The sequence below is a fragment of the Furipterus horrens genome, unplaced genomic scaffold (assembly GCF_987537825.1).
Source record: "Furipterus horrens unplaced genomic scaffold, mFurHor1.1.pri manual_scaffold_6, whole genome shotgun sequence".
Lineage (NCBI taxonomy): Eukaryota > Metazoa > Chordata > Mammalia > Chiroptera > Furipteridae > Furipterus > Furipterus horrens.
The window spans coordinates 86,262,833-86,277,303 of NW_028327176.1; the positions used below are offsets into that span (position 1 = coordinate 86,262,833).

At 38.2% G+C, this 14,471-nt stretch overlaps 1 pseudogene; it reads left to right on the forward strand.

Annotated features, from left to right (window-relative positions):
* The first annotated feature begins 406 nt into the window (after positions 1 to 406).
* On the forward strand, positions 407 to 506 carry LOC150006797 (U6 spliceosomal RNA; annotated as a pseudogene).
* The last annotated feature ends 13,965 nt before the right edge of the window (positions 507 to 14,471 follow it).

Genomic DNA, 14,471 nt, shown 5'->3' on the forward strand with positions numbered 1-14,471 from the left:
TTGTTTTTGGCACGTTGCCTCAGTCTTTCCACTCTAATTACTGCATCCATACCTTGCATCTAGGACGACATTATGAAAGAGCTACAAAATGTATGAGGCTGTCCCAGATCATGTCAGCTGCCTTAGTGAGCTTGAAATGAACTGGGGGAAAAGACAAATGCTAACATAATTGATACAGCATAGTTTGGTACAAAGAAACCTAAATCCAAATCCAGGACTCAGTACCCTCCAGCTAGTATTCAAAACTCTGTAACACTAGGTTAAGTATCTAATATTCTGAGCCCCATTTTTCTCACCCATAATGAGGGAATGCTTACTTTGCAGAGGTATTGACAGAATTTGAATAATCCTGATACACAGGCAGTGCCTTACAGGTCATATACAAATACATAAGAAAACATTGCTAGTGCTCACTTGGGCAGCACATATACTGAAATTGGGGCGATACAGAAATTAGCACAGCCCTTGCACAAGAATGACTTGCAAATTCAATTATGTGAATGTCTAACCGCTATGCTGTATACCTAAAACTAATATAATATTGAATGTCAACTGTAATTGAAAACTAAAAACTTTAAAAAAATAAACATTGCTAGTTACATGCATAATTTATTAAAAACACTGGATCACATTATATGAAAAGCACTTTTGCTTTTTGAGCCCTTTAATGATTTAGGAGATTCAAACATGGAGCTATAAATGAATTTCTTTTCATACACTAATTGGAGGAATTTTTCTCTCTAGAATGAGAAAGACTAAGATTGGATTAGGCTGAGAGAATAGACAGGATATAATAGTCAGTGACATAATATTGGTGAAGAGATTGCTAAGAACTCTTAGAACAAAAATTTCTAATTATAACTCTAGGTTTTTACTCTCAGATAAAAGATATGTCCCTTCTTTACGTCCCATAAACTTTTAGTCAAGGTATATGTGAAACAGATCTTTATGCATGTCCACTTTCAGGAAAAGGTGGGAAAGATTCAAGGAGAAAAAGTTACCTGACATAGAAGAGAATAATTAAAAATGCAGACTGGGAATTAGTATTACATGAAGGGTATCTGAACCAGAGACAATCATGATAAGCTCAGCAACAGAGCACAAAGGATTTTTAGGCAGTAAAACAACTCTCTATGATACTATAGTGGTAGACACATGTCATTATACATTTGCCCAAACCCATCTAATGTACAACACCAAGAGTGAACCTTAATGTAAACATTAGACTCTGGGTGGTAATAATGTGTCAGTGTGGGTTCATCAATTACAACAAATTTACCACTCTGGTAGAAAGTGTTAACTATGCATATAAGGCCAGGGCGTATTGTGAGGTTCCCTGTCCTGCAGCTTCCTTGACACAGATGAAAGAACTGACTCAGAAACTAATTGTCTGAGGACAGAGAAGGGTGAGTGTCTCTCATAGGAGATCACTGATCATTCCTTTCTCAGTCAGGGATTTTATTGAGTTTGCTACATGCAGAAATGCACAGGGTAAGCATGCAGACCCCCACCAAATGGTTGGGAGTAAAAACAAAGGGAAGCATAAATCAGCATAGAGAGATAGGCAGCAAGACTGTGAGGCACCAAGGCATATCATAGAAGTTCAGAAGCCTCTTTTTCCTTAAACATTTTGTTTCTACATCCTACTGATAAGAATTTGGGGCTACAAAGAGCAAGTAGGTTTTGTCCACTTCAAAGAGTACATTGCATTCCCATTCTACTTCTAAACGCCTCCTGGAGTGTGGAACTGGCAGCATGGTATGTGGGGCACATTTTGCCAGCCCGTTAAGTCTTATAGGTCCATATCTCAGGTCCAGGCTCCACTCGGTGGCCACAGCCTTTTATACCATACATACCAATCTCCCATAGCGTATAAAGGAAATCTTTGCACCTTCTGCTCAATTTTCCTGTGAACCTGAAATTACTCTAAAATAAAGTGCATTTAAAAAGACAACAAAAGATCAGCAATTACAAGCCCAAATGTATAAATAAAAATATTAGCAAGGAAAAATATATAGGTCAGCTGAAAATGCACAAATGTGCTGAGAAGAGTTTTCAATTTCAATGATTCATGAGATAAGAACTTGGCATTTTGGAGGGGGTGTGTGTGTGTGTGTATTACTGTAATATAAGCCTTATAATGAGTGTCATTATGACCAGTGTCCCAGAAATAACAAATGCTGCTGTACTCAGACTCCTAACCTATGAAGTACTGAGAAAAGCAAACTTACTTGTAGTTGCATTTTATTCAAGGAATCCATTTATAAAATAGCAAAATTATTTCATTTTAAAATAACAAAACTAATCTAAAACTATGAGTAATTCTTTATTTTTATCAGCTAGAAATTAAAAGATCATCACATAACATTACTATTAAAGTTTGAAATCAGTCTTCATCATTTTGAATTATGTGATTCTTTTTTCAAATTAATTAATTTATTTATTTTTAAGTATATTTTATTGATTATATTGTTACAATAGTTCCAATTATTTCCCCTTTGCTCCCCTCTGCCCAGCACCCCCCACCCCCCAGCAATGCCCCCCCAAGTCCATGACCATGAGTCATACATACAAGCTCTCCCACTTCTCCCTTTCATATATTCTTCTTTTTAAAAAAATGGTTAATTAATTAATTATTTTAACAATTAAAATAACAGTTCCTCCCTCTAAGACTTAAGACCCTTTATAATCTTATAAAGAACAATGGGCAAGATCCTCTAGCTGCTTCAAGCTGGACATGGTCATCATCCTACCTACCTTTGGGTCCAGAATTCCCTAATAAGAGTGGGGGTGTGGAGGGGAAGGTGGCCTTCCCACATGGAGAAGGATCGTGCAGACTCCAGATCAGTTGACTGTCCCCAGACAATGGCGTGCTTGGTTTAACAGGCTGGCATCCTTGTCTTATTCTGGGGGCAACAAATTTGGCAACAAGGTTAAAAGACATCATTCAATCCATAACCACTAGATGACAAACAGCAGGGATTAATTTTTCAATGTCCCACATTAGGGAAAAAAAGGGCTTCTTTGGAGGAAGGTGTGCTAGGCACATCTCACCTGTCCAAAACGCTTTTGCCCATTATACTTAGTTTAAGCTGAGGGGAATATTTTAGGTTTCCCCCCTCTCAGACCTCTGGGCCCTTTCTGTACAAGCCTTTAAGACAGAAAAGAGAAACCAGTTTTAAAGTGAAGCCCACAGACCACCCCATTCTTCACCAACCCAGCCACTTAGTTCAGCCAAACCATTGTGTCTCAGGAGGCAGCAATGCAGACAGGATTAAGTGAGGCCTATATGTACAGACAATCACTCAGGTAATATGATCATAGGCTTATGCCTTTTGAAAAGAGAAAATATATGTTAATTTATGTAACATAACCCACAAACAAGTCTCTAAATCTGTGGGACTGTCTTATCGGAAAGACATTCAGTTGCAAGGCATTTGACATTCTTCTTGCCTGTAATTAAACATCTTTGATGATACCACAGACATAGTTTAACTTTCAAATGAAAACAAATTTTAAATTAAAAGAAACTTTAAAGACCGTTAGCTGCACTACTTTATAGTCTACCACTGAGCATTGTGATTTTCCTTGAATCACAATTTTTCTCCCTAAGATTACCCTCCTTGTCATTTAAAGGGACTGCATTAAGTCCATTTTTAACTTATCCTGTTCATTTGCATAAACACAACAAGAGCAGCAAATGATCACTTATGACCTTTAGTTCTGCTTTGCTGGAACTTACACAAGAAACATTTAGGGTGACCTTCAGTCTGCCCTTCAGGGCACAGAAGCTGAGCCACATACCTGGCATTCAGCCTTGCCTGTAAACTACTGTCTTTTCCAAGTCCTTCTGGTTTTCCATTGTGCCTTAAGGTCCCTTCTAGCCATCTTTCAGGAAAGCAACCTTCATTCCTTCCCTGGAAAGATTGCTGTGAACCGCGCAACCAACCAAGGTACCAGGCCTTTTATCTCGTGGGCTTTTATTACCTTCAAAAGTCAATCCCTGTTCCTCAGGGTTTTTTGATAACAATCAGAGCCCAAGCATGTCTCCTTTAGGGATGACATTCCAGTCAAAGTCTTGGTCAAAAAAACCTCTATTAACGACTGGTCTTACTAGTTTTATGCAAAGAAACTTATGTCATTACTTACTTCTTTAGAATGCCAAACTCTGGAGGGATCAGATAGGGAGAAAAATATACAGTGTGAAGGAAAATCCTTATCCTTCTAATATTCACTGAACTTACATTTCCATTCTTTATATTTTCATTTTTCCCCCACTAAAAATTTTTTTGTTTGTTTTTCCATTACAGTTGTCCCACTTTTCCCCCCTTACTTCCCTGAACCCTGCACCCCCTTCTCCAACAGTCAGTGCCCACCCAGTTGTTCATGTCCGTGGGTCACTTATACATGTTTTTTGACTAGACCCTTCCCCTTCTTACCCCCTTCTCTCCCTCTCACCTCCTCCCTTGTTACTGTTAGTTTATTCCTTGTTTACATACCTCTGGTTCAATTTTTCTCATTTGTTTGTTTTGTCCATTAGTTTCCTGTAATAGGTGATAGCATAAGGTATTTTTCTTTCAATGCCTGGTTTACTTAGTTAAGCATAATTCTCTCTATTTCCATCCTTGTTGTTGCAAATGGTAGAAGTTCCTTCTTTCTTTCTGCTACATAGTACTCCATTATGTAAATGTACCACAGTTTTTTGATCCACTCATCTACAGATGGGCACTTAGGTTGTTTCCAGCACTTGGCTATTTTATATAGTGCTGCTATGAACATAGGGATGTATAGGTTCTTTTGAATTGGTGTTTTAGGATTCTTCAAATATAATCCTAGCAATGGAATTGCTGGTTCAAAAGGCAGTTCTATTTTTAGTTTTTTGAGGTAATTCCATACTGTTTTCCATAGTGGCTGCACCAGTCTGCATTCCCACCATCAAGGCACCAGGGTTCCCATTTCTCCGCATCCTCGCCAGGACAAGTTGTTTGATGATTTGTTGATGATGGCCATTCTGACTGGTGTGAGGTGGTATCTCATTGTGATTTTTATTTGCATCTCTCTGATGGCTAGTGATGTTGAGCATTCTTTCACGTGTCTATGGTCTTGAGGTTGATTTCCAATTTTAAGCCATTGTAATCCGAGAAGATGCTTGATATAATTTCAATTTTCTTGAATTTGTTGAGGCTTGTTTTGCTTCTACTATGTGGTATATCTTTGAAAATGTTCCATGTGCACTTGAGAAGAATGTATATATTGCTTCTTTGGGGTGAAAAGTTCTATATATATTGACTAAGTCCATTTGATCTAGAGTGTTGTTCAATGCCTCAATATCTTTGGTGTTTCTTTGCTTCAAAGATCTGTCCATTGTTGACAATGGGGTGTTAAAGTCCCCTACAATGAGTATGTTGCTGCCTATATCTTTCCTGGAGTCTTTCAAAATTTTCCTTACATATTTGGGTGCTCCTAAGTTGGGTACATATATGTTTATAAGGGTTATATCTTCTTGATGGAGTTTTCCCTTAAGTATTATGAAATGCCTTTCTTTGTCTCTTTTTATGGCCTTTGCTGTAAAATCTGTATTGTCTGATATAAGTATTGCTACCCCAGCTTTTTTTTCATGTTCATTTGCTTGAAATACTTTTTTCCATCCCTTCACTTTCAGCTACCTTATGTCTTTTGATTGGAGCATTTAATCCATTTACATTTAAGGTTATTATCGATAGGTACTTATTCATTGTCATTTTCCCCCTTTGTACTCGTGTTCCTCTCTGTCTCTCTCTGCTTCTTCATCTTCTTAAAGAAGACCCTTTAGCATCTCTTGCAATGCTGGTTTGGTGGAGATGTATTCTTTTAGCCTTCTTTTGTCTTGGAAAAATCCTTATTTCACCTTCCATTTTGAATGAGAGCCTTGCTGGGTAGAGTATTCTTGGTTGTAGGCCTTTGTTTTTCATTGCTTGGAATATTTTTTGCCTTTCCCTTCTGGCTTGTAGTGTTTCTGCTGAGAAATCTGATGATAGCCTTATTAGAGCTCCCTTGTATGTTATTGTTGTAGAGCAAGTGCAAGAACCAAATGATCGGAGACAACCAAATTAGAATTTAAAGAGCCTTTATTAGCTGGCCAGCGATTGCCCACCCGTCCACAAGCCAGACTTAGGTAAACAGCCCCAACCTTAGGGATTGTGGGGTTTATAAAGCATTTCAGGTGCATTCTTGTTCCTGCTGGTGCAGGAACTTGAACAGAAATAGAGCTTGTATAGACAAAAATTTTCCACTATTCCCCAGGTCATTGCTCAAAGGAATAGGTCATTGCTCAAAGGAATAACAGTTGGGTCAAGTTCCTTGTTCTGCTTGGTTGAAGCATGCAATTGCGGGGGTCCTGAGTCCGGGACACAAGTTCAGCTGATTACCCTACTGGCTGGAGATCTAAGAAATAACCTTAACAGTTATTAGTTGTTTCCCTCTTGCTGCTTTTAGGATTCTCTCTTTGTCTTTGAATTTTGCCATTTTAATTATGATGTGTTTTGAAGTGGGTCTGTTGGGGTTCCTCTTCATTGGGACCCTCTGTGCTTCCTGGACTTGCGTGACTCTTTCTCTCCTCATGTTAGGGAAATTTTCTGTCATTAGTTTTTCAAAGAGGTTTTCTATCCCTTGCTCTTCTTCTCTTTCTGGAATTCCTATGATACGGATATTACTATGTTTCATGTTGTCCTGAAACTGTCCAGAACCTCTTCATTCTTGTTCAGTCTTTTTTCATTTTGCTGCACTGTCTGGGAGTTTCTGTCTACGTTGTCCTCCAGCTTGCTGATCCGATCTTCTGCTTCCTCTAGCTTACTTTTAATTCCTTCTACTGTGTTCTTCAATTCAGAGATTGTATTCTTCATTTCCTTCTGGCTCTTATTGATAGCTTCTATATTCTTTCTCATGCTGATGTAATTCTCAGTAAGTTCCTTGTAGTTTCCCTGGAGTTCTTTGTAGTTTCTGCTGAGCTCATTGAGCTTCTCCATAATCCATGTTTTGAATTCCATATCTGATAGTTTGCTCCCCTCTATTTCATTTAGCACTCTTTCTGGTGATTCTACCTTTCCTTTCAATGGGGGGTTGTTTCTCTGTCTCCCCATTTTTGTGACTCTTATTGTTTGTTGGTGCTTCTTAGAATGATCTGCACTTCCTGGATCTGCCCCTGGTGGCATCAGATTGTGTACCAGTCTGGGCCTAGGCAGCCTGTTGGAAACTTCCAGGGATCTACTGTCTTTGTCTGTCTCCTTTAGTTGTTAACCTATTCAATCTGTGATTAGCCGTCAGGCTTAAGGACCAAGGGTATGGCAGCTTAATTCCTGTAGGCAGGGCTTTTGCTTCCCCTCAGGCTGACACCATTTGGAGGAGAATGGTCTGCCTGCAGTATGGGGAATGAGTCAGCACTGGGACCCGGTCGGCTGCTCCCCCAGTTCTCCCCTCAAAGCCACCCTACCAAATTCTCCCCAAGCGTCTCTAGTCCTCTCTGCCTTCCCTCTGCTTCAGCCCAGAGTAAGTGGGGGCCAAAATATTTTGTATGTGATCCGCTTAAACGCTCTTTTTCTCCAGCTGTTTCTCTCTGGCTAGCAAGAAACCCTGTGGCTTTTTACTTTTCACAGCTGGATACTATTTTACTTTTCACTCTGTTGCTGTAGGTTGGGAAGCCCAGCTGGGGGTTTAGACCCTGCCCTTCTCAGGGGGAACCCCCAACTGCTGAGCTGTTTCACAGTCCCTTCAGCTGCCATCCGTGGGAGCCCAGCCAGCCCTTCCGCGTCTCTGCACTCCCTACCAGTCACGTTGTGATGTAGCGGCCTTTTCTGTCTCTCCATGGTTATAAGACTTCTCTCCAGCTAGTGTTCAGTTGGTTATTCCAGATGATTTCTCCAAAATTAAGTTGTAAATCCAGGCTGGTCCTGGGAGGAGGTTAGTGTAACTTCCACTTACTCCTCCGCCATCTTGGATCTCCAAATTATGTGATTCTTGAAAATTATTTGAGTTACTTGAATTATTTTAAACTGTGTGCATAAAGTAAGGCATTATTAGTACTTACTGTCATACCATTTAAAAGTCATGTAACTCTAAAATTACATAAAATAGATCAGGTTTTTACTTACCACATGCAAACTAGGGATTTTTGAAGGATTAAACATTTTCTTACAGATCAAGCACTTCACACACAGTTTGGTGTTAATAATTGGTGTTACTGTTATTTTCTCAGAAAATTACAGACACAAATCTCAGAGGAAATGACCTCACAGGCATACAACCAACAAAATCCAAAATTAGGGGGAGTTCTACTAGGCAAACAACTATTCCTTCAGCAAATAGCTTGCAAGAAAAAAATACAGAATAGAGAAACCATGCATTTTAAAACTGCAAAAACATCGACCAACTGCTAGACTTTGTTGGGACTCATTGAAGCAGAAAAACTGTTATAATTTGTTTGTGGGAATCGCTGGGTCAAAAGGCAGTTTCAGTTTTAGTTTTTTGAGGAAATTCCATACTGTTTTCCACAGTTGCTACACCAGTCTGCATTCCCACCAACAATACACTAGGGTTCCCTTTTCTCTGCATCCTTGCCAGCACTTGTTTGTTTTGTTAATGATGGCCATTCTGACAGGTGTGAGGTAATATCTCATTGTGGTTTTAATTTGAATCTCTCTGATGGCTAGTGATGTTGAGCATTCTTTCATGTGTCTATGGGTCTTCTGTATGTCTTCCTTGGAGAAGTGTCTGTTCAGGTCCTTTGCTCATTTCTTAATTGAATTGTTCATTTTCCTGGTGTGGAGTCAAATAAGTTCTTTATATATTTTTAAGATCAAACTGTTGTCTGAGGTTTCATTGGCAAATATGTTTTCCCATATGGTTGGTTCCCTTTTCATTTTGCTGATGTTTTCTTTAGCCATGCAGAAGCTTTTTAATTTGATGTAGTCCCATTTGTTTATTCTTTCCTTTATATTCCTTGCCCTAGAAGATATACATGTAAAAATATTGCTGCGTGAGATATCTGAAGTTTTACTGCCTGTGCCTTCTTCTAGGACTTTTAGGGTGTTGTGACTTAACATCTTTTATCCTAAGCATCCTGAAACACCAAATCTAAAGAACCTATGCACCCCAATGTTCATAGCAGCATTATTTATAATAGCTAAGTTCTGGAAACAGCCTAAGTGCCAATCAATAAATGAGTAGATCAAAAAACTGTGATACATTTTCACAATGGAATACTACACAGCAGAAAGAAAGAAGGAATTCCTGCCTTTTGTGACAGCATGAATGGAACTGGAGAGTATTAGGCTTAGTGACATAAGCCAGGTGGTGAAAGATAAATACCATATGATCTCACCTATAAGTGGAAATTAATGAACAAAACAAACAAACAAGCAGAACAGAACCAGAGACATGGAAATAAGGAAAAAACTTACAGTGACCTGAGGGGAGTGGTAATGAGGGGAAGAAGGGTAAGGGTCTAGTCAAGGAACAAATATAAAGACCTCAGGGACATGAACAACCGAGTGGGGATTGACTGTGGGAGCAGGGGTGGGAGGGCAGGGCAGGGGAGATCAATGGGGGAAAACTTGGGGTAACTGTAATGGAAAAACAATACAATTTTCAAAATAAATAAATATAAAACGTGCATACTTGACTATTTAGTCAGTGGCTCTGACTTCTTTTCCCTTAGATTTCAAATAAAAAAGTGACAACAGCCAACACACACACACAAATAATATTTTGTAAGACAGGAAAATTGAATATTTATTGTATTAAGGGATTATTTATGTAATTTTAGGTGAGCTAATGATGTTATATTTCTAAAAAGTCATTATATTTTACATTTGTATAATAAAATATTTCTGAGAAAAATGATATGCTGTCTGAGATTATCTTCGAAATAATCCAGGAGCATGTGATTTAATTAGGGGTATACAAATATACTCACAAATTGATCATTGTTAAAGCTAGATTATTGATACATGGCATTATTCTCTCTATTACTTTATATAGTTGAATTTTCCAAAATATAAAAAATTTGAAGTACTCTAGGAAAGTCAAAATATAGGCAAAGAACCACTTTGTCTGAAGATATTTTGGTTTTGAAGACTTTCCTAATTTTTATCACACTTAGTAAACCCTGAGTATCCAAATTCTGCTGTAGACTAAAGAACCTCTCAGAAATGTAACTCTAAAGAATGTTTATGCTACAATGAACAATAACAAAGAAAAGCAAAGTAGCATTCTCTTTATTATTGGCTGAACTAAGCCCCAAAGTTTCTCAATATATTCACTAATTCAATCAATAATGCAGAACTAGTCATTGAATACTAGTGTTGTAATACATATCATATTGTGTGTTCTGAGTGTATTAACTTAATGTGAAAACAAATACATTCATTGTCTTTACAAAACTTACACTCTCAAGGGGGAAATATACATACATGAAATAATTTGACAACATAAGATTACAACTCTGGGTTTTGGACTTCTGGCCAAGATGCAGGCCTAGACAGATATGCTGCGTCTCCCTCCACAACTAAGAAAAAATATAACTACCTCAAATCTTGAGACAACCAGAAGTTCCAGAAAATCAAGCTGCATGGAAGTCCAACAAACAAAGATATAAAGAAGAAATACCCACTCAGGCAGGAAGGAGGGGCGGAACTGGGGCAGAGAGAATGGGGTGTGGTGGTGGCAGCAGCGGCAGCAGCAGAAGGCCAGAGGAAAGTGCAGTCACACATTTAAAAAAGTTGGGAGGGACAACTGGGGAGCACTCCCAGCAACAGACCAGACCATGCAGCTCATGGTTCCAGTGCCAGGGAAAATCAAGCCTCATTGCTTCTGACTATGCAAACCAGTGGGGGTTGGGTGGAGGAAGAAACTGACAGTCTATCAGCAGAGTCTGCTTGTTTAAAGGGTCCCCATGGTCCTAGAACGTCAGCAGACCCACCCACTCTTGGAATGATGGTCAGGGCAACAGCTAGAGAGGCACCAGTCACATATGGAAGAGGGAGAAGTGCCTGGAAAAGAGGCAAGTGCTGAGCAAGCAGTATTGTTCCCCCTCAGACCCCTCCCCAACACAACCCCACAATGTGGTGAAATGGGTCGCCCTATACTGACAAATACCTAAGGCTCCGCCCCTTACAATGTAACACATGCAACAGCTCTACCTAAGACACAGAGGCAAACAAATACAGGAGTCAAGACGAGGAGATAGAGAAGTATGGCCCAAAAGAGTGAATAAATCAAGGTTCCAGTGGGAGAACTAAGTGACGAGGATGTAGCCAACCTCACAGATGAGGAGATAGCCAACCTAAGAGAGGAAGAGTTCAAAACATTGGTGATAAAGATGCTCACAGGCCTGACAGATGTGCTTGAGTACGGCAAACGCATAAGGGAAAAAGTGAAGACTATGTTAAGTGAAATGAAGGAAAATCTATACAAAACCAATGGTGAAGGGAAGGAAACTGGGGTTCAAATCTATAATTTGGAACATAAGGAAGAAGAAAACAGTCAACCAGTGCAGAATGAGAAAACAAGAATTTTAAAAAATGAAGAGAGACTGAGGATCCTCTGAGACAACTTTAAACATGCCAACATTCAAATCATAGGGGTACCAGAAGGAGAAGAGGAAGAGCAAGAAATTGAAAGCTTATGTGAGAAAATAATGAAGAAAAACTCGCCAAATTATCAAAGAAAATAGACATACAAGTCCAGGAAGCACAGAGAGTCCCTAATAAGCTAGACCCAAAAAGGACCACACCAAGACACACCAGAATTAAAATGCCAAAGGTGAAAGATAAAGAGAGAATCTTAAAAGCAGCAAGAGAAAAAAAGAGAGTTACCTACAAATGGGTGCCTATAAGACTATCAGCTGATTTCTCAAAAGGAACTTTGCAGGCAAGAGGGGACTGGCAAGAAATAAACAAATGGTGCTGGGAGAACTGGACAAGGACTTGCAAAAAAAAAAAAAAAATGAAACTAAACCACCAACTTACACCAGAATAAACTCAAGATGGACCAAAGACTTAAATGTAAAATGTGACACCATAAAAGTCATAGAGGAAAACATAGGCAGGAAAATTTCAGATATCCCACATGACAATATTTTCACTGATACAGGTCGTAAGGCAAGGGAAATAAAGGAAAAAATAAACAAATGGGAGTACATAAAACTAAAGAGTTTCTGTTCTACTAAAGAAAACATCAGCAAGATCAAAAGAGAATCAACCAAATGGAAAAACATATTTGCCAATGATACCTCAGACAAGGGATGGATCTCCAGAATATATAAAAAAACTTACATGTCTCAACACCAAGAAGACAGACAGCCCAATTAAAAAACAGGCAAAGAACCTGAAAAAACACTTCTCCAAAGATGATATACAGGGGATCCATAGGCATATGAAAGAATGCTCAACATCACTAGCCATCAGAGAGATGCAAATAAAAACCACAATGAGATACCACTTTACACCAGCCAGAATGGCCATCACCAACAAATCAACAAACAATAAGTGCTGGCGAGGATGTGGAGAAATGAGAACCCTAGTGCACTGTTAGTGGGAAGGCAGACTGGTGCAGCCACTATGGAAAACAGTATGGAATTTCCTCAAAAAACTAAAAATGGAACTGCCTTTTGAACCAGCAATTCCACTGCTAGGATTATACCCAAAGAATCCTAAAATACCAATTCAAAAGAACTTATGCATCCCTATGTTCACAGCAGCACTATATAAAATAGCCAAGTGCTGGAAACAGCCTAAGTGCCCATATATAGATGAGTGGATTAAAAAACTATGGTACATTTACATAATGGAATACTATGCAGCAGAAAGAAAGAAGGAACTCCCACCATTTGCAACAACAGGGATGGAACTAGAGAGAATTATGCTTAGTGAAATAAGCCAGGCAATGAAAGAAAAATACCGTATGATATCACCTGATACAGGAGACTAATGAAAAACACACACAAATGAACAAAACTGAATAAGAAACAAAATAACAATTATAAGGTAGGGGAGGGGGAGAAGGGGGTTCAGTAAGGGAAGGATTTAGTAAAGGAACTAGTATTAATAACCCATGGACGTGGAGAATAGGGTGGGTATTGACTGTGGGAGAAGGGGTGGACTGGGTGAGGAGGAGCAATGAGGGAAAAAATTGGGACATCTGTAATAGAATAACAATAAAAGTAAAATTTTTAAAAATTAAAGTTCTTATTTTAAAAATTATTACAAACTATACTTTCTCCTCCGTAACACATACATATTTGGTATACAAAATTAACTAAAAAAAAAAAAAGTATTCAAAGTGATGAAAAGCAAGGACCTACAACCAAGATTACTCTATCCAGTAAAGCTATCATTTAGAATGGAAGGGCAGATGAAGTGCTTCCCAGACAAGGTAAAGCTAAAAAAGCTCATCATCACCAAGGTAGTATTATATGAAATATCAAAGGGACTTGCTTAAGAAAAAGAAGATAAAAAATATGAATTATAAAATGAAAAAATATGAACCATAAAATGACAACAAACTCACTACTATCAACAACTGAATCTAAAAAATAAAAACAAAATCCAACTAAGCAAACCAGAATAGGAACAGAATGATAGGAATGAGGATCATTTGGAGGGATATCAGCTGGGAGGAGAAAGGAAGAAAAATGGGAAAATGGTGCAGGGATTAAGAAGCATAATTGGTAAATACGAAACAGACAGGGGGACATAAAGAATAATATAGGAAAGGGTGAAGCCAAAGAACGTATATGCACAACCCATGGATGTGAACTAAGTGGGGTGGGATTGCTGGAGGGAAGTGGGGTACTGGGCAGAGGGGAAAAAAGGGGGAAAAAGTTGAAACTACTGTAACAATATAATCAATAAAATATACTTAAAATATTAGTCCTTATCTATCAATAAATACTATATATAAATGGATTAAATTCTCCAATCAAAAGACATAGAGTGGCCAGATGGATTAAAATATATATACAGAAATTTCATTCAGCAGAATACTCATTCTAATCAAGAGCAAATAGAACATTCTCCAGGACCAATCATATGTTATAATAATAACAAAACAAATTTTTAAAAAGTGAAAAGGTTAAAATTATATCAAGTATTTTGTCTAACTATAATGTTTAAAACTAGAAATCAAAAAAACAGGAGGAATGTGGAAAATACACAAATATGTGGAAATCAACACACTCTTGAACAACCAGTTTGATCAAAGAAGAAATCAAAAGGGAAATCATAAAATATCTTGAGACAAATGAAAATTGAAATACAACACACCAACTAATAGAATGCAGCAAAATCAGTTCTCAGAGAACATTTATAGTGATAAACACCTACATTAAGAAAAAAGAAAGATCTCCAAAAAACCCTAAATATACACCTCAAGGAGCACAATCCAGAAAAGAACAAATTAAATCCAAAGTTAGTACAAGAGAGGAAATAGCAAAGATC